The following is a 22,176-nucleotide window of genomic DNA, read 5'->3' as shown; positions in this document are numbered from 1 at the left end:
TTCCATATAACTATAATCATTGCAGGATTGCAGTCCAACTTTATTTAATTATTTATTTCAAATCTGTATATTATTTTGATTGACCTTGAATAGATACTTTATGTATGTGTATTAAACATATACAAAGAAATGTCATAATTTCCCTCCCAAATATAATTCAAACAGCAGCATTAATACACTTAAACACAGTTCTGAATTGTGGGAGAGGATAAGCAAACGTGTGCATAGAGTACATACTGGAATCAAAAAACTAAGAGTGACTTAACAGTTAACTAAAAGAAAAAACCTTGTAGCAATTAAGAGAGAAGAAAACAAATAGATATGCGTCTTGATAGGGTGCCTGGGGGTTGTCTTCATTTAATACAGACAACAACTTGGGGGCAGTGCCCAACTCATCCAATGGCTTAGTCCCATCAGATGGTTCTTCCCTTTCTCTTGTCTCAGGGTTATCAAAAGTGTAGAGGATTTCATACCAGAGGTGAGCTATTGGTCTTCTGCGAAGTTTATTCTTCTCCTCTTCATGTAGCACAAGACTTTTACTCCTGGGCTACTGGCTCACATTATGGCACCAATTAATGATCGGGGACACACTCCTCCAGCTCATGGCTGTTCACCTCTCGGGGAGTACCAATGCCAGATCTATAACCCTACTCTCAGCTTTTTTAGGTCTCGCTGAGCCAGAGCATGCGCTGCTCTGCGAGACATTTAGTGTGTGGCTCCAGAAAATGCTACCACACGCTTTAGCTTTAGGCGTCCTAGAGCTTGCGGTTAGGCGCACAATCGCGCGCGCCTCGCTCCGCCTCTCCAATGCTTGCTATGCCTCTCCTTCTTCAGCTCGCGAGGCTCGCTCCCCCCTCTCTCGTTATGCCTCATTTAGCGTGCGCTCACCATTTGCGAGTTGTTCCTGTTTCTTTCACTTTTAGCGCGAGGCGCTCGCACGCACACACCACTCGCTGCTTTGCAAACATGGCACAAAGCAACTCCAAGAGGTTGTGAATATTTAACACAAGCACACAATGCTCCAATCCTCGCCTGATACGCGCTTCGCCGTGTGGGGGTGCCAGGGGAACGAAAGGCTGATCAAAGGAGACGCAATTCGTATGACCCTTCTTCTACTGCCTGAGCAGCCTCCCCAAACACCCCCACCTCCCCCCACCCACCGAACCTCAGCACCTCACCCCGCCTGCGGGGGTCACGGATCACTGGCACTTCATTACGTTTTATTCAGCAAGAGAACTGATCTGACTTCCTATTATTCTGTCACAGCATCTGGTGAGGGAAGGGGACTTCCTCCCAAGGAGTTTATAGAGTGGCAGTCGGGCGGGCAAACATAGGCTGATGGCGACGTTTATTAATGTATAAAATCATTAGACTCGATGTAAAGTAAGCACTGCGGGTTCGTTGACGTTGCGCACTGCGTGCCCGCTCTGTACTCACACTCACTGGCTGGTCTCTAGATTGACTCCAGTAAATTTTTTTTTACTTGGTTCTGCCCCAAGCTTGTATACATATACTGGCCACGTGCACATCACCCCTTTGGCAGGCTGCTCCTTGCATGTATATTGCTTCATTAGCCCCAGCCCTTCTATCCCATTCTTTTTTATACTGACTGAAATGGCCTCTCCTTAATAGAAAGCTCCAGAATGTCCAAAGGTCATGCACAGGTTACTGTACCTGTGTGTTGTACAAATTAGGTATATTCCTACCAGTATCTTCCTGTGTTCTGTAAAGAATGTTGTCATCACTTACCAGTAATAGTCATTTCTCCTAAACTTACGCGCCACCACCCCAGCATCACTCAGCACCACCACAGCATCACTCAGTACCACCACAGCATCACTCAGTACCACCACAGCACTGTGCGCTACCACAGCATCACTTTGCAGCGCCACAGCATCAATCAGCATCACCACAGCATCACTCAGGGCCACCACAGCATCACTCAGGGCCACCACAGCATCACTCAGGGCCACCACAGCATCACTCAGGGCCACCACAGCATCACTCAGGGCCACCACAGCATCACTCAGGGCCACCACAGCATCACTCAGGGCCACCACAGCATCACTCAGGGCCACCACAGCATCACTCAGGGCCACCACAGCATCACTCAGGGCCACCACAGCATCACTCAGGGCCACCACAGCATCACTCAGGGCCACCACAGCATCACTCAACGCCACCACAGCATCACTCAGGACCCGCACAGCATCGCTCAACGACACCACAGCATCCCTCAGTGCTTCTTACACTTTTTAATTACAACTTCTTAGCATGCTGCACAGCGGCCACACTTCTCTACAGCACAGCTTAGAAACATTGGCCAAGTCAATAGCTCTACCTAAACACTTAAAAGGCGCCCCAATGCATAGCCAATAGGTCTCACCTTTGGGACATTGTAAGTGTTTAGCTATCCAGCACAATATCCTTCATTAAACAACATCAAGTGTTGCATGGCTAAACACTTATAAGATCCCAAAAGCGAGACCTATTGGCTATGCCAATGCTTGTTAGATTTAGGTCTTAATTACAAGCACAGGGGCAGACCCAAGCTGTAGTATCTTAGTTATTATGCTTTACATGTCACCCACTGCTCCCATAAAATTGTAGTGATCACTCCAGGCAGGTAGATGTGTTTCAAGAGGATTTATTCAAGTTGCTTACAGATGAGTAGTACAGTAGTATTCAGCCCCACCAGGAGCAGCCAGCCACTGGTGGAGCAGTGGATGACATGTAAAGCATAATAACCAAGATACTACACAAGCCTTCTCTACTGCAAATCCCCTTGAGCTGTTCGATCACAAACTTCCAGAACAACTTAACAGTCACACTTAGTCATACATGTAGAAAAAATAAGAATTGCAATAAGTTCATTTGGTGCAATGAATATCAGCTGATCCTCATATCAGATTCACCCAACTCTAAGGCATATAGGTCATATGTAAATAATGGTATATTTAACATTTAATTCCTGGAGATTTTCTTTATGCCAAAACTCTTTCACACTCCTTATCAGTGAAGGTCCTGTCAAGCCTACCCTCCTCCCAGATCCGTAATAACCGGGGCTTTGTCATATTTAATATGGATCTATAAACCATGTAAGTAAGTGTGGAGTGTTTCAATCCATAAAAAACATCTATAGGACTTCATCCGTATCTGGTTCCATATTTTTATTCCCGATCTCTGTTCAATATTATAAATTCTAGTTCCATACATTGTGACACCAAGTGACCATAATCCTCTACTAGATTGGTCAGAGGGATGACATGCCCACCTTGGTGCAAATCCCCTATAGTTAAGACTTCCACCTCAGTCCACTGACTCAGTGCCGTACAGCAGCTCTAGCCTTGGTGGAACCCAGCTGGACAAGCTTATAAAACAGCTTCAACTGGTACAAAATGCAGCAACCCATCTTCCTATTGAATCCATGCGACAGGAGCATATCATCCCTGTTCCCAAAAGCCCCCATTGGTTTCCAATGAATCAACGTACTCTTTTTTGGTATTTATACATAGGTTTTCCACCATTCCCTATCATCTTTTTGGTGCCAAAATTCTGGCTTCACATCCCATAATGGTATTTACACTTCCTGGGCCAGGCATGCTCCTAAGACCAAAATGGTCTCCTTTGAAGACAGGTTCTTCTCACTTGCAGCTGCTTCACAAAGGAACAAGCTTCCTCTTAATATCCATTCTTTGACTTCTCTCACTACCTTTCGAAAAAAGCTGAACATTTTGCATCCCACTATAGTTTCTTTAATAATAATCATTTGTCATCTATTGAAGTTCACTATCTTGTAATGTTTGGTTCTTGATTATGTTGTTGCCCTCTGCAGTATCAAATAACCCTGGTGTACAAGTGCTTTAAAAATAATTTCTAATGTAACATAATAGTCAGGCATTGCTACTTTCCAGACAGAGTTAACATAAGGGCCGATTACGATGTTGGTGGGACATTTAAAAACATGCCTTTTGGCATTGGGGGTTGTGCTGCAGCCCATTTCTGGGCAGCAGCACAAGCCTCAATGCAAAGAGGCATATTTCCGACTGCCTCCATGGTGGTTGGATCCTAATTTGGTAGTCAGTGCTGTCGGCTGCCTGTCGGCCGGTCCTTTATCGCAGCAATGCTAGTCAGATGCTCTTCGAGCGACATTGTAATTGGGCCCAGTGTTTCTAAGCAAGGGCTAATAACCTGTTAAAATAGCCTTCTTAGGTTTTGGTTAATTCAGAATGACCTCCTCTAAAAATGAAAAATTAGGGAGTTCAGGTTGGGAATAAGTGACAGGATAACATATGACCATCAGTATGTTATATAATGCAGGGGAAAGTAGCTGTACAAATGGTAATGCACAGACCTAGTTATAGAGAGTGCTTGTTTGAAGTCCAGTTAGAGACCTGGAGAGTGTACCTTCTATGGGTTGTACAACATGTGAGAAAAAGAAAATGAAATTCAACAGTGTTTGAATCGAATATAACTTGCATGGTGGTATTTATGGCAGTTTAGCTGCTGAAACCTTTTTAAATCAGTAACATGGGACACTGGTAAAAACTGTGCATTGAAGGCATTGAGTTCCCTGCTGAACTCGCAGACATATTTGTTTGCTTCTGTTTATTTTAAGTATTTCTTTCTTATCACCTATCTCACAAGATATTTTTGCCAGTTTTCTCCTACACTTTCCATCACCACTCATAAGGTTGGGCCCGATGCCTACTTCCTCTTTCTTGCAATTGTTAATTTTGAATTAACCAACAATTGGAATGTTTGCCTCTGTTCTTTTTGCCCCATTTCATTGCGTTCTTGTAGTACGATCACCAGTATTACAGTGTGGCTTTTCTATAATCTCTAGGACTACATTCGACTAGAATGACATCTGTGAATATGGCCACAAGATTTGTATTGGCATACCATTCCACCCCAGGCTATCTACAATATCTGTCAGAAGACCAAGGAAACCGCTTGGTTAACCTAGATACCAGCCTATTATTATATTTATTGATAATCCTATGTGAAGGACTGCCAAATTGGTCTTATAAATATCTTTCGAAACATCTTACCACCCTTTCTGTTTACACTTTATGGTGTTTTGTGAGAATAAAAATTAAACGATAATTTTGCTTACCAGTGGACCTGCCGAGACTCAAACTTATCTAGTCAAAAACCCCGAATCAACATAAAAATCAACATTTTGTGAAAAAGCCCCTAGGGTACTATTTATGTACTGTGTACTAATGATGTTTTTGTTGGGACAACCATTTAGTCAATCAGTGTCACATAACTCCTGGTAATCAAATGCAAACAATTAATTACTTTTTATAATTGATAAAAAGTGTATTTTAATCAGCTTTCTTTCAATTATGAAAGATCAAAATATTTATAAGATTTTTCTAAAATTAATAATAATTCCCAGAAATGAAATTGTTCATCTTCTTGAACTTTCTTATTGACTAAAGTTATTCAAACTATAACAGCCATTACTTGTTTTACTGCAGGGATCTCCAACCTTACCTACAGCAAGAGCTACTTCTAGTCTTTGAAAACTGTGAGCTATTGCCTTATAAGGGATTTGATAACTATACACAAAGGCCAAATAACTTAAACACTGCCCCTAGGGAACCCCAGTCCGGCTGCTTTGAGCATACTGTGTTAATGCCACAGGATTTGTACCACAAAAGGTTTACATTTGTGATCCCTATTAATCATTTTTTGCCCTCTTTAGACAGCAAAAGAGCGAAAGTAAGAGAGCGGGAAAGAGAGTCTGAGAATGTGAGAGAAAAAAGGAGAGCAAGAAGCGAGAGAGAGACACAATAAGGAAAAGAGCACAGACTGACAAAAAAAGCAAGAGAAAAGAAAGAAGGATGCAGAAAAAGACAAGGAAAGAAAGAGTACAAAAGAAATGAGAAATAATGATTAAAAATAAACAGGAAAAGGAGTAAAAGAATGAAAGCTGATGAAGAAATAGAAAATTAATAAGAAAATGAAAGAGGAAGAGAAAAGAAGGAAATAGTTAAAGAAAGTAATGAAAGGAGAAGACGAAAGAAAGAATTACAAAGGAAGAAGTAGAAAAAACAGAAGAGCATGACAAAAAGAGAAAAGAAGGAAAGCAAGCAAAAGAAAAAGAGAATGAGAAAAGGATGGAAAGTAAGTTAAGGAAAAATGAGAGCATGAAAGAGTAGAAGAAAAAAGAGAAATAGATAAAAGGCGCAACATGGAGAAAAGGGCAGTAGTGGAGGAATAAAGGAGCAAAAGAATGGAAAAAGTACAATAAATAAATAAGACTAGAAAAAGAGAGACAGAGAGAATAACTGTGGAGGAAAGATTAAGATGCAAAAAGGAGAGAGAGAAAGAGTTAAGACGAAAGGAAGGAGAGAAATATAGAAATAGGGGAAAAGGGAAAATAAATTGAGAAAGGAAAAAGACAGAAATGAGAGGCAAAAGGAATGAAAGAACAAAGAAAGAATTATAGAGAAAAAAGAGGCAGGCAAAAAGGAGAAATAAAGGATAAAAGAGGAGAAGAAAGTAAAAAGTAAGGCAGAGACAAAGAAGGAGGAAATGGAGAAGAGTAGATGTAGCTATAAGTAAAAAGAAAAAAGTTGGGAAAAATAGCAATGGTAAAATAAAGGCAAAAAGCAAAAGGAAAGAAATCGAAAAAGAATGCACAATATAGAATTAGTGGAAGAAAGTAGTGTAAAATGAAAAAGATAAAAGGAGAACAAGGAGAAAGAAAGGGAAAGCAAGAAAGAGGGGATAAAGGAAATTGAAGAAGGAGAGAAAACATGAAAGCAAGGAAAAAAGAAAGAGAAGGAAGGAGAGACAAGAAAGGAAGGAGAAAAAGCTGTAAAGAAAGAATGTTTATCAAGACGGTAGGCTGCATCATCCTGAACTGTCAACTTTTGAGCCCCCACAGTAAAGGCCACAGTGCTTTAAATAGCTGCCTTATCAGGTGGGCGGCTGTACATTTTCAAGCCTGCTGACAGGCAATTATCATGTGCGAGCTACTCAGTGGCAGCCTATAAGCTAGTGGTAGCCTGCGATTGACCTGTTTGAGACCCCTGTTGTACTATATTGTGATTCTGCTTATTTAGGGCTTAAATAGTGATATCAGAGAATGATTTTCTTCAAAACGCATGTCTACAGTTGCACCAGTAAGTTTTGCATCTATTTCTTAGATCAATTGTCACTACTAAACTGCTGTAACAGATTCCTTAAAACAGTTTAGATAATCTGCCATTTTAAGTCCAGGTTCAGCAGTATACATTGTAGGTCAGTGTTAGAAATGGGGTCTCTAGTTGGCAATGGTTTGCGCCTTTGTCCAAGTAGGGATGTCCTTAGACAACCCCTGCCCCCCCCCCCCCTTGGTAGCATGGCACAAGCAGGCAGGCTTACCTCAGAGGCAGTGTGTAAAGCATTTGTGCACACATACAATAATACAGTGAAACACTATAAATGGACACCACAACAGTTTAGAAAAATAGGAAATCTTTATCTAAACAAAACTAGACCAGAATGACAAAGATCCACCATACATATATCATGGTATCATCAAAGATAGGTTATTCACAAAAAGAAAGCTTGTAGCAACAAATAGCTCCACCTGGGGCAATTATGACATTGTGACAGCTGAAAATCACAAAGTACAGTGCCGACAGCAAGGTGGGCGGAGTTGGGCCTGGAGTCACATGGACCCCAAAGAACAGTACCTTGGTTAACGATGAAAGCAAAGACCGTGCATAGCGTCAGGGAGGTAATACGTGGGTAGCGCAAGGTGGCGTCGGTTCCTTGCGACCACAGGAGAGGTGAGGCGTAGTTTCCTTAGTGCGACGCAGGGAAGGTGAGGCGTCGGTTCCTTACTGTTGCTGGGGAGGTGATGTTGCGGTGGCGTCGAGGTGTCATTTACTTACGCCGTTGCAGGGTCGATGGATTCGGGAGGTCACCTTATGTCAGGTATCGGCTGCGCGATGATGAAGCACCGGCATCGTCGAGGTCGGGCTGCTTTGCGAGTCGGGGCAACCGGTCCTAGGATGCTTGTTTCCGGTCCAGGGAGGACCTGGCTTGGCAGTTCGGGCTGGACTGTTCCCATGAGGCACATGGTCAAGGCTGATTTGCATATAGCCAGGTCTAAACTGGGGTGGCATTGTGAGCAAAAGAATGATGGATTTAACCCAGATCTCTTGACTGGGGGTGAATGTTTCGATTTGTTCTGCATTCCGTCCATCAATTGTGTGTCTTTTGCTTTCTCGCCCTAAGTGTGCCAGGTATGCTCAGACGTGAGTCCTGGGCTCACTGTGCCACTGGAATCAAGCTATCCTGGCTGAAGAGGGGTGAAACCCTGAAACCGGTCCTAGGATGCTTGTTTCCGTTCTAGGGAGGACCTGGCTTCGCAGTTCGGGCTGGACTGTTCCCATGAGGCACAGGGTCAAGACTGATTTACAGATATCCAGGTCTAAACCGGGGTGGCATGGTGAGCAAAAGAATGATGGATTTAACCCAGATCTCTTGACTGGGGGTGAATGTTTTGATTTGTTCTGCATTCCGTCCATCAATTGTGTGTCTTTTGCTGGGCTCCGGTGCAAGCAGCGGCCTTGATGACAGCGTCAGAGTCGGTTTGGTGCAGCGTCGCAGGTGTTGGGGCTGTGGTGGGTGCAAGTCAGGGTGGTGTGTCGTGCGCATCACGAGCGGTGCCCATGGCTTCGTTGCAAGTCACAGCGTCGCTCACTGGCATTGGTGTTGCTATTTGCCCCTGTGGCAGCTGAAACAGCAGGTGCAGGAGGACAGAGGGAAACAAGCTTTTGTGTCCCTGAGACTTTAGAACAGGAGGCAAGCTCAACACCAACTACTTGGAGATCTTCTTCAAGCAGGATACACAGCAAACCTTGGTCCTCTCCTTGGTAGAAACAGCCACTGCAGGCCAACCCCACACAGTACACAAAGGGGCAGTACTTCTCCTTGGCAGAGTTCTAGGGTATGGTCCCTAATATTTCTACCGCATTTTCCTTTCTTCTCTGGTGGCAGAGAGTCTCTTAGCTCAGCCCAAACCAGTTCTGTCCTCTCTGATCCAGGTGGAGACAGCATTGTGTAAGGCAGACAGGGCCCATTCAGGTGCAAAGACATCTCATCCCAATACCCCTAAATGCAGCCCAGGTCTATTCATCTCAGTTCTGAGTCATCCAGGAAAGACAGGACACACCTCAACCCCCCCCCCCCCCCAGTGGCTGTCTACAATAAATGCACATCCCCTGTCCCTGTCACTCCAAAGTCAGACAGTCAATTCACAACCCAGCAGAGGCACACAGGATGGTCAAGCAAGAAAATGCCCACTTTCTAAAAGTGGTATTTCCAAACACACAATATAAAAGTCATCTTTATCAAAAGATGCGTTTCTATATTCTGAGTTCAGGCATAATAAGCTCAATCTTTCTGTCTTGTCCCTATGGCAAATTATATTTATAAGATGTTATAAATAAACTCCCATTCTGTCCTATGGGAAAGATAGCCGTTCCATAGTGAAAAACTAAAGGCAGTGTATTTCACTATCAGGACATGTCACCCACACCAGTACATGTCCTACCTTTCACATACACTGCACCCTGCCCACAAGGGTACCTCGGGCCTACCTTAGGAGTGACTCACATATAGTAAAAGGGAAGGTTAGGGCCTGGCAAGTGGCTGCACTTGCCAGGTCGACATGGCAGTAGAGACTGCATGCAGACACTGCAGTGACAGGTCTGAGATCCCTTTGAAAGGCTGCACACCCAGGCTTTGTAGTGGCAGGCCTGACACATGTTTAAAGTGCTACTCACATGGGTGGCACAATCAGTGCTGCAGCCCCACTAGTGGCATTTGACTTACAGGCCCTGGGCACACACAGTTCACTGTACTAGGGACTTAGTAGTAAGTCAAATAAGCGAATCATGGAAACACCAATCCATAAACACAATTTACATGGAGAGCATATGCACTTTAACACTGAATAGCAGTGGTAAAGTCTCCAGAGTCCTAAAACCAACAAAAACTGAGTCAAACGTAGGAGGCCACGAAGCAAAAAGCCTCGGGATAAACCCACGGGAAAAAAGCCAGGTCTAACAGTCAGTCCTTACAGATTTGTCAATGGACTCTTTGAAGGCCTTTTGTTCACAAGGAAGCCTGTAGCTGTCTAGACCAATGACCGTATCAAAGGTTTGAATGGAGATGAAATGTTGCTACAAAGCTACTTAACTACTCTACTAATAAGCACAGAAACAAATCTGAAACAATAGACCCATAATTTATAATGCTGAATTTGCATCTTTGAATATTACTTTCGTGACAAGGATGGGATTATATGAAACAAGCTCTAACAAAAATCACACTTTAAAGGCCCCTCATAGTCACCAGTATACCTAGGAAGAGAACAGGAATCATCCATCCTTTCTGACCCCCCCCCCCCCACCCCTCCCTCCCCGGAGACAGATTTGGCTATAGTTCCAGATCTGTCCCGCGGGGGAGCAGAAAGTCCACTAGGCACCGTGAATTTTTTTTTTATACATAGCGGTGGGGGCTGCCCAGAATGGGCATGCCAATGCCCCCACTCCCCAAAAAATTGCCAGTCTTTCTACCCCCCATCCCCCCCCGGAGTCAGATTGGGGCAATATCCCTGTATCTGCCCCCCTCCGGAGGGGGGGCAGAAAGCACACTAGGCACCAGGGAATATGCTTTTGATTTATACATAGGGGTGGGGGCTGTCTAGAATTAGCACGCCAATGCACCCATCCCCCCCAAAAAAATGGTCACTAGGCACTGACCTTATTTTTTTGTAATGAGCCTAGTTGTGGATTTTGGGCCCTAGTGCAGCCGGCACCTAGGGAAACCTAGCAAATGTCTACATTTTTTTTAAATTAGACACCCATGGGAATCCAGGATGGGGTAACTTGTGTGCCTCTCACCAGGTTCTGTTGCCCAGAATCCCTTGCAATCCTCAAACTTTGCAAACAAAAAAAACCACATTTTCCTCACATTTCTGTGATGGAAATTTATAGAATCTACAAGGAGCCAGAAACTTCCACCCATCCAGCATTCCCCCCAGTCTCCCGATAAGAATGGTACCTCACTTGTGTGGTTAGGCCTAGTGCCCGTGGCAGCAAATGGCCCATCGATCAAAAAAAGACTTGGTTTTGCGAGGGAGTCTCCTTCGGTTTTGGTCTTAGGCTCGGTGGGCATATAGGGAAACCTACTACACCCAGACATTTCTGAAAACTAGACACCCTGAGGAGTCCAGGGAGGTGTGGCTTGCATGGACCCTCCAACGTTTTCCTACCCAGAATTTCCTGCAAACCTCAGATTTAGCTGGAAAAAGAAATCAAATTCTTCTCATATTTCTGTGTGGGAAAGTTGTGGGGTCACCAAACTGACACACTTTTCTTACCATCCAGCATTTCCCCAGGTCTCCCGATAAAAATGGTACCTCACTTGTGTGGGTGGGGCAAGTATTCGTGACAGGCATGGGCCCAAATGGGTCAAGATGTTGGAAGAAAAGGACGCAAATTTGGCATTGATCCATCCTTGCCTGTAATGGGGTCCTGTATATCTTCCTGCCAAATTTTCCTAACTCTTAAAGGAGTCAGCCTTTTGTCTGCCTTCATAACCCTGTACAGGTTGCATACCAATCTACAGATGGATCGTGTGTCACAGGGAATTCTGTCCAAATCTCCCTGGTGGTATTTAGTAACTTATCATCCTGGAGGAACTCTCCAAGGCAAATTTGAAAGGACTCCTGCACCAATGTAACAATAGAGCCCTTAGGGTACATGTCATCAAGTGTATTACACCCCCATTTCCTCTATCATCTTACTGAGATTCCATTGCCTATCAGTCTGAATGGTTGTAGTGACCATATTTCCAGCTGACCTGGGGTCTCCTTAGGATCCTAGTCCTAGCCATTTCCCTGGCCTTTCCTGTGCGTCTCACTGTGTGTAGGTAGTGTGTCGTATTACTTCCTATTTTCAGTGAGCGTGAGCATCCGTGCCCCTGGTACTGTGCAGCATCTGTTTTTCCCAGTTGTCCCCATGTTCTAAACAGATAGTACCATGTTGTAGCTTGGAAGCAATATAATATAACTCCAGGTCAGGTAGTCCAAGACAGACCTCCGAAGAGTCTAGTTTCAAAGTATCCAGACATACTTGGCTCCTCTTCCCTGCCCATACCAAAGATAACAGAAGTCGGTCTAATTTCTGAAACATTTCTTTGGCCAAAGCGCAGAAAGAATTCTGCAAGACAAATAAGCATCTGGCAAGGCAGATAATGTTGGCCTCTGCCCTTCTTCCTATGTGTGAAAGTGGCAGAGTGAATTTAACTGAACAGGTGAGGCATTCCAACACCTTGACCACATCATGTTTATGTTCTTCATCTGCGTGAGACACCTAAATCCCAAAGTTCTAGTGCAACTCCAACTCTTATCGGTCCATGACCTCCCTGATTAACAAAACTCCCAAGAGAAAACACTAGTTTTTCCTCTGTTTATCTGTAAACCTGATACTGGCCCAAATTCTTCTGACTCACTAAGTAGGATTTGTTTTGAGTCTCTGTCATCTGATGTTTATTAGTGTATCATTGGTATACATGGAGACCGCATGTCTTCTTGCCCGTACTCAAATTTTCCAATCCGTCAGTGATCGCCTCAGTCATATCGCCAGAAGGCTCCATAGCTAAATGGGAAGATTAGAAGCAACAGCGGGCATCCCTTCCTTGAGCCTTTACTGATCTTTCATGCCTCAGATACCATTCCTTCTGACTTATCACTGGCCGTTGGATTCTTGTAAAGGAGATGCATCCATTCCCTGCAGCCTGGCCCAAATCCCGTATCCTGTAAAATCAACATCTTATATTCCCATGCCAGAGAATCAAACACCCTCTCTGTATCAAGTGTGATGAGCATACATTTTTCCTACATTTGGGCAGAAGTTTCCAATATGTGATTGAGCCTTCTTAAATTGGTAGGTGCGCTGCATTGTGGCATAAAGTTGCATTGATCTTCGTGGCTTAGAATGGTAATTACCCCATTAAGCCTAGTTGCCAACACTTTCTAAGTATTTTAATGTCAGTATCATTATTCATCAATAATTGGCAGTAGGAGATTGGGTTCAGGGGGATCCCTGCCTTGGTTATGCATCATTATTATTATGGCTTCCCTTATTGTGTCTGGTAGTCCACCCTGTGTCTTGGCTTCATCATAGATTTCCTTCATCTTTACCAAGATCTGCCCCTTGTACATTTGGTAAAAGTACGCCAGAAGCCTTTCAGCACCTGGTGTTTTTCCCCTGGTCTTTTTCCAGATTGCTTCCTCATTTTTTTTTTTTTTGGGAAACCTTTATTACAAAGTTCAAGAGATATACAAGTATGGGCCTACAACCTTCAGGCCGGCCGCTAGTAGACAGTGAGACCATGAAACACATTCATAAACACAAGCAGCAAGCAGTAAAAAGTCCCACGGATCAAAAATATCATTTGCGGCCACATTGCCCAAACATCCCAAATGGCGGTTTCATTTTAAATGAGAAACGAAAAACAAACCCACAAGGCGGCAAAAGTCTAGGCAACAGTATGTGCTCCCCTCGGGAGGGCTCTACCAACCTACAAGAATAGGAGGGGGGGGAAGGGCAGGGGCAGAGACAAAGTGGTCACGATAACACAGAGTCAAGAGAATGTGCAGACTAGGGAGACAGGGCCGCCGCCAAGTCGGGCGTCAGTGGCGGGGTACAGATCCCGCCGCGATAGGAGTTCCAGGGGCCCCACACCTTTACCCATTTCCCAGGCTTACCTCTCGCCACATACACAACCTTTTCTCGGAACATACACCAATCCATATTTTCCTTCCATACCGAAATCGTGGGTGACCTCTGGGAGCCCCACAATTGTGCTATGTCACGCTTGGCCACCATATATCCCAATGTCACCCACCACGTTTGCGTCACCGTGTAATCAGTCGGTTCCCACACATTCAACAGACACCTTCTAGCCTCGGGGAACAGCGCAACATGCGTGACCGCTTGCAACACCGCATGCACACCACGCCAGAATCGAGTCACCTCCGGACATTCCCACAAAATGTGGAAGAAGGTCCCTAACATGCCACACCCACGCTTACACATCCCATCCACCGCATATCCCATACGCATCAGGCCCGGTCCCGTAACGTAAACCCTGTGGAGTATTTTGAGCTGGATGAAACGAAGGCGGGCCGGTATGGCCACCTCTTTCGGGGAGGCCACCGCAGATACCCAATCCTCGTCGTCCAGCTCCAATCCATCAGCGACCCATGCCTCACGAGGGCGGCCAGCAGTCCCGAGCGATCGTTAATGAGCTTTTTATAGATCAATGAGATAGTGCCATCCGGTACATGCCCGTCAAGCACTCTATCTTCCAAGGGGGAGCACTCCGGGATGGACGCGACCTCCGGGAACACGGAAGACAACGCGTGGCGAACCTGTACATACCGGAAGTACTCCCTGTCATGCAACTGGTATTCCGCTTTCAGCACATCAAATGTTTTAAATCCCCCCTTCGTCCAAAGATCGCCCACCCTGCTGATGCCAATCGTGTCCCACTTCTCGAAGCCCTTCGTCGTCACCAAACAACCCAGTCGCTCAGAAGCATACAATGGCGTCGCCCTGGTCATCCAATCCTTCCACCCCATCGCCGAGTTTGCCGCATGCCACACCCGTACCGCGACCCGTGTCGGACCCGTCAAACGTGCGTCGAGCGATCTAGAGTAGAGCGCACGATTGTAGTCGCCACCATGCAACAACAATTTGTCCATTTCAAAAGCCGGATTAAGGGCGGGCCCATAAAGCCCGTGGTTTATCGCAGCCAGCTGGGAGGCCCAGTAATAACGTTTGATGTCGGGGAGGGCGACCCCCCCATTGTACCACGGGAGCGTCAGCTTCGCGAGGGCGATCCGCGGCCTCCCATCCCAAAACAGTTGGCGTTGCAGACCCTCCACCTCCCGAAAGTAACTAGCCGGAACGACATCCATCGTGTTTTGTAAGGCATATAAAAACCGTGGCAACGACATCATCTTAAACAGCGCCGCCCGGCCGAGCGGCGAGAGCGGCAAGCGCCTCCAACGCGCCACATCCGCCTGCAAACGTTGGAGGGGGGGGGAGTAGGTTCTGTGTGTATCGGGCCGCGGAGTCCAGGGTGATAATAATACCCAGATACTTAAATCCCTGTTGAGCAACCTGGATAGGACAACCCCGCGGGAGGATGGGAGCCTCCCCTGAGAGGACATATACACAGGACTTAGCCCAGTTGATGACTAGGACCGAGTTCCGGCCAAAGGAATACAGCACATCCACTAACACAATCAACGATTCACGCGGGGAAGCAAGATACAAAAGAATATCGTCCGCGTAGAGAGAGACTCGATCCTCATACTCAGGAGTCCATCGGAGACCACGAATCGAAGGGTGCCACCGCAGCCACTCCGCCAGGGGCTCCAAGGCGAGCGCAAAGAGGAGAGGCGACAGCGGGCAACCCTGTCGCGTGCCTCTACCCAATTCGAAAGGAGCCGATACTCTACCATTCACCACCACCTGGGCTAGCGGTCCGGAATACAACAATTTCACCCAGCCAATGAATCCCGGGCCAAACCCAAACTTCTCCAGCGTCGCCCAGATATATGGCCACTCAAGCGTGTCGAATGCCATAGTGGCGTCCAGGGACGCCAAAATGGCTGGCTCACGTATGAACGGAACCCTCGAGAGCACCCCATGCAAACGCCGCAGGTTAAGCGCGGTGTTGCGATGAGGGATAAAACCGGACTGGTCCTGATGGATCAGATCGCACACCACGCTGACCAGCCGATTAGCCAGCACCTTGGCCAGAAATTTCGGTTCCGCATTCAAAAGCGAAATGGGCCTGTAAGAAGTGACCCGATCACGCGGCCTCCCCGATTGCTTCCTCATTGAGGAAGATTTTGAGTTAGTCAATGTCATGAGCTCAAGGGATTTTGAGGTAGAATTGCTTGATCATTACTGGTAACTATGGATCCATGAGGTGTTCTGTTGCGATTGAGGATGATGGAGGACATGGTGTATACATGGAGTACTCTGCAGGAGACTAGGGTTCTGCTGGGAATCTAAGTTTTCCAGCTAAATGAGCTGATGGCATTTGGTAATAAATGAGCCACTGCATGACGTGTCAGTGAAGCACATGCATGTTTTCAAAGTGAGGGTCAGTACTTGGTAGTTGCTGCTGTTGAGAGGTCAAGCAGACTGGGAAGGAAGGTGTCATTTTAGTTGTTGGTCAGTAGGGTGTTCCCGACCACTTATAGAGAAGCTGTCTCTATGCTGCAGCATGGTCTGTTGAAGGTTTTTCTTATTGATCAAATTTTGAAATTGGGTGGAAACCGCTTTCTCGATAAACACTGGCTGCTTCAAGGGTGGGTGTCTTTGGCAGGGAGTTCTAAGTCTGTACTGTTTTGAGTTTGTCCAGGAAGGTTCTTTGGCTGTGGTCTCTCTCTGGCATTTCTCATCTGCAGCCTCGAAGTAGCTTCCACCACATCCATCTTCTCCAGCATCTGGAAGACTTTCTCAGGTTATCTTTTATACTGTCCACGCAGTCGCTTTTTAGATCTTCTTTAGCTTCTGTATGAGTACATGGTTTTATGGGAACTATCCGTGGGAGTATTAGTGCTGATCTTCCTGACCTTACCTTGGAGAGAGAAAAATCTACTTCTCTTTCTCTACTACCATTCTGTTTCATTTGTTCGGGCACCATATTGATAATCTGATGACCCCGACTCTGGCAAGACTTGAATTGGTATAAATGGGTATTTTCATAGTGTGGTCATTTGAAAGGCCAATGCCTTAAAGACTTTCCCTGCCATTGTCATATACTCTCTCTGTTGTATATTGTTGGTGTCCCTTCTTCCAAAAATGACAGCTGTGCCAAGACAGATTGCTTCATGAGCAGTCAATAGTTGTAATCCTTTTGAGGATAACCACTGGATCTCTAACATATTCTGCTGCATTTTCTTTTGGAGATGTTGGAGGTTACCAAGATGCTGGACCCTTGCCTCCTGATGAGGAATGCACACGACCTGTCTTGCCTTCCTAGCGGCAACTCACCCATCTCGACAAGCAATGATCGGCAATGCCCTGCCCTTCAGAGGTTCCCTCACCGGGTCTTTGCAAGACTCCAGAACTTTGCAAGTTTTTGACGTGCAGGAATCTATGCGGACCCTTTTGCAAGCATGTGTGGAGAGATGTGAATGAGGATATAATACTCACATATTTAGCTTCCCATCATCTCCTGGCACCCATAATGTCTTGGCACCCTACCCCCACCATTGTAGACCTGGGTAAGCTTTCTCAAATGGACCTTTGGCACGGTTTTGTATTTCTACTGTTAATCACTGTCTGTCTACTCACTCTGTACACATGAACCTGAAATTATTTTCTTCCCTTCACCTCTCCCGTTGTCCATCTTCTTTCTTGTCTCCCTTTTACACACTTCTTCGCAAATTAGGTGTAATCTTTGTCTTTTTATTGTCTTTTTCCCTTCACATTTCATCTGTCGCATGGAAACTTATTTTTGTTCTATAGGTCTTGAAATATCTGCTTACTCCTCGTGGTTCTTCCGGCATACTCTCTGTCAACTTTTATCTTTATTCGGCGCTTCTTCCTTACTTTTGTTCTGATTATGCACATGGGTACTTTAACATAATATAAATAGTTCAATAAGTGGCAGAAAGGGCATTCTGATGCAACCTAATGGCACTGTGTGGTGAACAAGCAGACAGCTTCTCACTCTTTCTGTTAGCAGATGCTAAGTCGACCTGAACTCTTAATAATCTATGCATAAAACTATAATGTGTTTTCAAGCAGTCTCCCTAGTGTGCTTCTCTCCCACCCCGCGCTCCATGATGCTCTCTCTCATTCTTCTCTCTCCCCCACGCTCCGTGTTGCTCTTTCTCGTCCGTGTGCTTCTCTCTCTCCCCAGCCCTCGTGTTACTCTCCTCTGTGTACTTCTCCTTTTGCCCCATTGTGTTCTCTCCCTCGTGCGCATCACCCCTCCCTCCTTTTTGCTCCCACCCTTATGTGCTTCCTTTTCCTTCATCTCCCTGCTCCTCAGTTTCCCCCTCTTCATTTCTGAAGCTGCAGTACAGCATGAATAAAAGTCATCGGCAGAACAAGTAGGTCTCCACCTACTGCGACCTGTTGGCTTTGCAAATACTTGTTTCAAATTATGACCGCTCCGGGACATACATGGTTTGGGTATGTTTTAAATTGGAACTCCTTTTCTCAAAAATAAGTACTGTTGTAGTGTCAGTATTTGCCCTGCCATTCGATGCAATATTAACATTCATCAAATAAGATAAAGATCCCTCACTCCATCTGTTTACGTGTTTTTCCCCAGAACAGTTCTTTGAATACATCCCTGTGAATGAACCAAGTTTCTTTTGGCATGCAAGTTATCTTGCATGCAAACCCTACCTCGCTAGCTGATAGGTCTCACAAAAATCATCTCCACACAGTTCATTCCTTCTTCACACTCTCTCAGTGCTACCTGAAGGTCATTTGTCAGATTAGGTAAATGTAGCAATGTTACGTCAGTGCTGCCAAATTAACGAATCCTGATGGTTCCCCTGAGCACCAGTTACTAGAGGGTCTACCTCTCTACTTGTAGACCTCAAACTGAGGAAAATAAATTTGTTCACTAAAGCATGGTTTATGGTCTCAAGACCCTAACAGCACTTTAAATTAAAAGCTAACAAGGGGTGACCTATGTGAAGACATCTTCAGTGACAAAGGATGCACGCTCCTTGAATAGGTGTACCATCAGCATTTTCCAGAATTGAGGGAGGGTTGGGGCGGTTATCTTTAAAAAAAATATTCTTTCTTTATTTAACCTGCAAGAACAACCCCCCACCCCCCTCAGACAGGTAAAACATCAGTACATAATTCATCAGGTGCAATAAATAACAACAACCATAAGATGACGGCAGGCTTCCCTAGAGTATTAATCATTCGGGTACAATCCTTTGAATCCCTGTTCTGGTGGTATCCATAAAGGTTCATGTGACCTCCTAAAGTGACAAGTGCATATTCCCTTTTTACTAAAACCAGCCCATACAAAAAGATGATAAAACATGCATAGTATCTAACCAGATCCTCTATGCCCTTACATCCATTAGATCAGGGGATCCAAGATTTTCATGCCTTTTTTACGTGCACAACACCCTTTCCATTTATATTTTGGCTACAAGTTGCCAACAATCTGGAAAGCCATTGTTGAAAAGCTGGTGGCCTTGGATCCAACCAGTCCGAAGCAATGCATATCCTTAAGACAGTCATAGCTAAAACAAATCAATCCCTGTCCATTCCCTACTCGACTTGTTCCTGACGTACCTAACATTATTTCTTCTTCTGATACTTCTATTTCCGTTCTTAACACTTCTGATAAAAAATCCGAGATATCCTTAATTAACTTTTGCAGTACATTACAGGATGCAAACATAGGAATGATGTCAGCTTCATAAAGTGCACAGCGTGCACATACTGTTCCTTTTCCAGATCCCCACTTGGCTATCTCATAGGGTGTATAATACAATGAGAAACATGTCTTATAAAATTGTGCTTGCAGCCTAGTGGACATTAAAAGAGACTGTGACAATTCATAAGCGTATAAGAAAGTTTCAGCTGAGACCACCGGTTTGGCCTGCCATTTTGAAGAGCATTTGTCCATATCGTCAGGCATAGCAGCATTGATGAAATCATAGATTTCCTCAATAGATCCAGTTTTATCTCTAATTATACTTTGAATGGTTTCTACTCTCTGAAACGTAACTCTTCCCCCTCCCTTTCGCCAAAGATAGTCCCTAACCTGGAGAAATTTAAAAAAATCTCTTCGATCTAGGGTATAATCATGTTTCAATTTGTCAAAAGACTTGAGCGCTGAGGAGGAGAAAAAGTAGCCAATCTGAACAATTATGGATCTCCAAAAATCTCGGAGAGAATATGGTTGTTGGATATAGGTGTATAAAAGGATAGTCTACCAATTCCCAGAGTTTTACGTACGGTACTCCATACTTTATGAATACTAAAAAGAGTTTTAAAACAAACTTTCTTGTAATAACTGTCATGTAGTTGCCTCCACAGACATCCTCTCGTCTCCCCCCAGCAGGAGTTCCAGTGGTGAGGGAACCTTAGTATTTGGCCTGTTATCCATATTTGTCCTAAACAACTCACAGCTGTAGATTAGCGTGCTGGCCCATTAATATAATTTAAAATTTGGGAGAGCCAAGCCCCCTCTGTCCCTTGGCAAGGTGATATACCTAAATGCTCTGCGAGGTCGCGTGTATGCCTATATAAACCTGGAAAACATACTCTCTATTGCCTTAAACGATTGAGGGGTAAATTCCAAATATATTGCCCTAAAAAAAATACAAAACGTTCGGGAGAAACAGTATTTTTACTACATTGCATCTACCCCCAATGGATAAATGTAAGTTGTTCAACCTTACAAGATCCTTTTTTGTATGTTCCATTAAGAGTTCCATGTTATTCTTAACTAGATTATCCAGTTTAGAGGTCATGCTATCACCCAGGTACGTGGCTCTTTCAACTAACCGGTTGTCCGCCATCTTAATTTTTTGATTGAGTACATTCTGTCTTGTCTTGATTCAAAGCATAACCGAAAATCTGCACAAAATGCTTGGCCTCATCTTTGATTATCCTTATGGCCGTGTTTGGATCATATGTGACCAACGCAATATCGTTGACATAGGTCTTAGTAGTCCAATTCTGTGATCATATTGCCGGTATTTGTGCATTATTCTCTAACCTACAGATAAAGGGGTCAATAAACACCGCAAATAAGAGAGGGGAGCACGGGGGCGGTTATAATAGAAATTGTGATGCTAATTCATTCAGGCATAAACGCAGAAGACCTGTTTTTTTATTCCAGATTGCCGATGTCCTGGATACTGTTGTGTTGAGACCCACATGAGTTGCTGAGGTTGTCAGCCAGTCTGCAAAACAATTGTACATTTAAACCCTGCTTAAACTAAATGACACTTGGGGCACTGTGCAGGACCCCAGCGCCTCCCCACCTACTCATTTGTATGCAAGCATTTGGATTGTCGGCTCCATTGCTGAAATATCAATACGTCCCTTTGTCTTCTGTTTAACCTTAATTTTGCAACTTGTATTTTTTCCCTCCTGATGTTCCTGTGCCGGCTTCAATTACTGGCCTTTCTGTCTCCTGGGGGCAGCTTTTGGGAGAACGCCTTCAATTCACCCCCTGGGGATGGAAAGACTGATGCACCAGTTTTGGGCTGGGAGCACAGTGCAATGCCTGGGTGAGCTGCCACCTCACCTTTTTGGGGAGGGAGGGGAGTGTTCCGTAAATAGGCCCAACAGAAGCGCCCACACCCATCTTTTGGCCCATTATTCCGTAAATAGGCACCAAAAAAAACCAAATGTGGGGTGGCTCACCCTCGCATCTTGTCTTGTTGCACCCCAGAACCAATATATGTCGATACATCGCATGGCATTACAACGCAAGTGATGTTACAACGCGTTGCTATTACATCGCAAACTTTTACCGTGCATATGCCTTTACCACGCATGCCATTACAACGCAAAGGCATGCGTGGTAAAGGCATACCCCTGGTAAAAGTGCTTAAGGTAAGTCAATATATATACATACATACATACATACATACATATATATATAATTTTTTTAACCCCCTAAAACACTAAAATTACCCTTACTACCCCAATACCCATACCCCCTAAAACCCCCTAATTACCATTACTACCCACACCCCCTAAAATCCTAAACTTACCCTTACAATACCCATACCCCCTAAACCCTCAAATTACTCTTGTCACCCCAAAACCACCCTGAACCCTAAAATTACCCCTGGCAGCCCAAACCCCATACCTACCCTGAACCCTAAAATTTTCCTTGGCACCCCAAAACCCATACCCATCCTGAATTCTAAAATTACCCCTGGTACCCCAAAACCCATACCCACCCTGAACCCTAAAATTACTCTTAGCACCCCAAAACTCATACCCACCGTGAACCCTAAAATTAGCCTTGGCACCCCAAAACCCATACCCATCCTGAACCCTTAAATTACCCTTGGCGCCCCAAAACCCAAACTCTCCCTGAACCCCAAAATTGCCCCTGGCA

The 22,176-nt window shown here is 44.8% G+C and overlaps 1 protein-coding gene across 1 annotated transcript in view; it reads left to right on the top strand.

Moving 5' to 3' along the window:
- The window catches only part of LOC146805567 (cohesin subunit SA-2-like), a 627,511-nt gene that overhangs the window by 4,912 nt on the left and 600,423 nt on the right, over positions 1-22,176 (top strand). The window lies entirely within an intron of this gene.

This window comes from Triturus cristatus, chromosome 8 (assembly GCF_964204655.1).
Source record: "Triturus cristatus chromosome 8, aTriCri1.1, whole genome shotgun sequence".
Lineage (NCBI taxonomy): Eukaryota > Metazoa > Chordata > Amphibia > Caudata > Salamandridae > Triturus > Triturus cristatus.
Note: the sequence above shows the minus strand (reverse complement) of the source record. Positions and strands in the feature narration are given on the sequence as shown.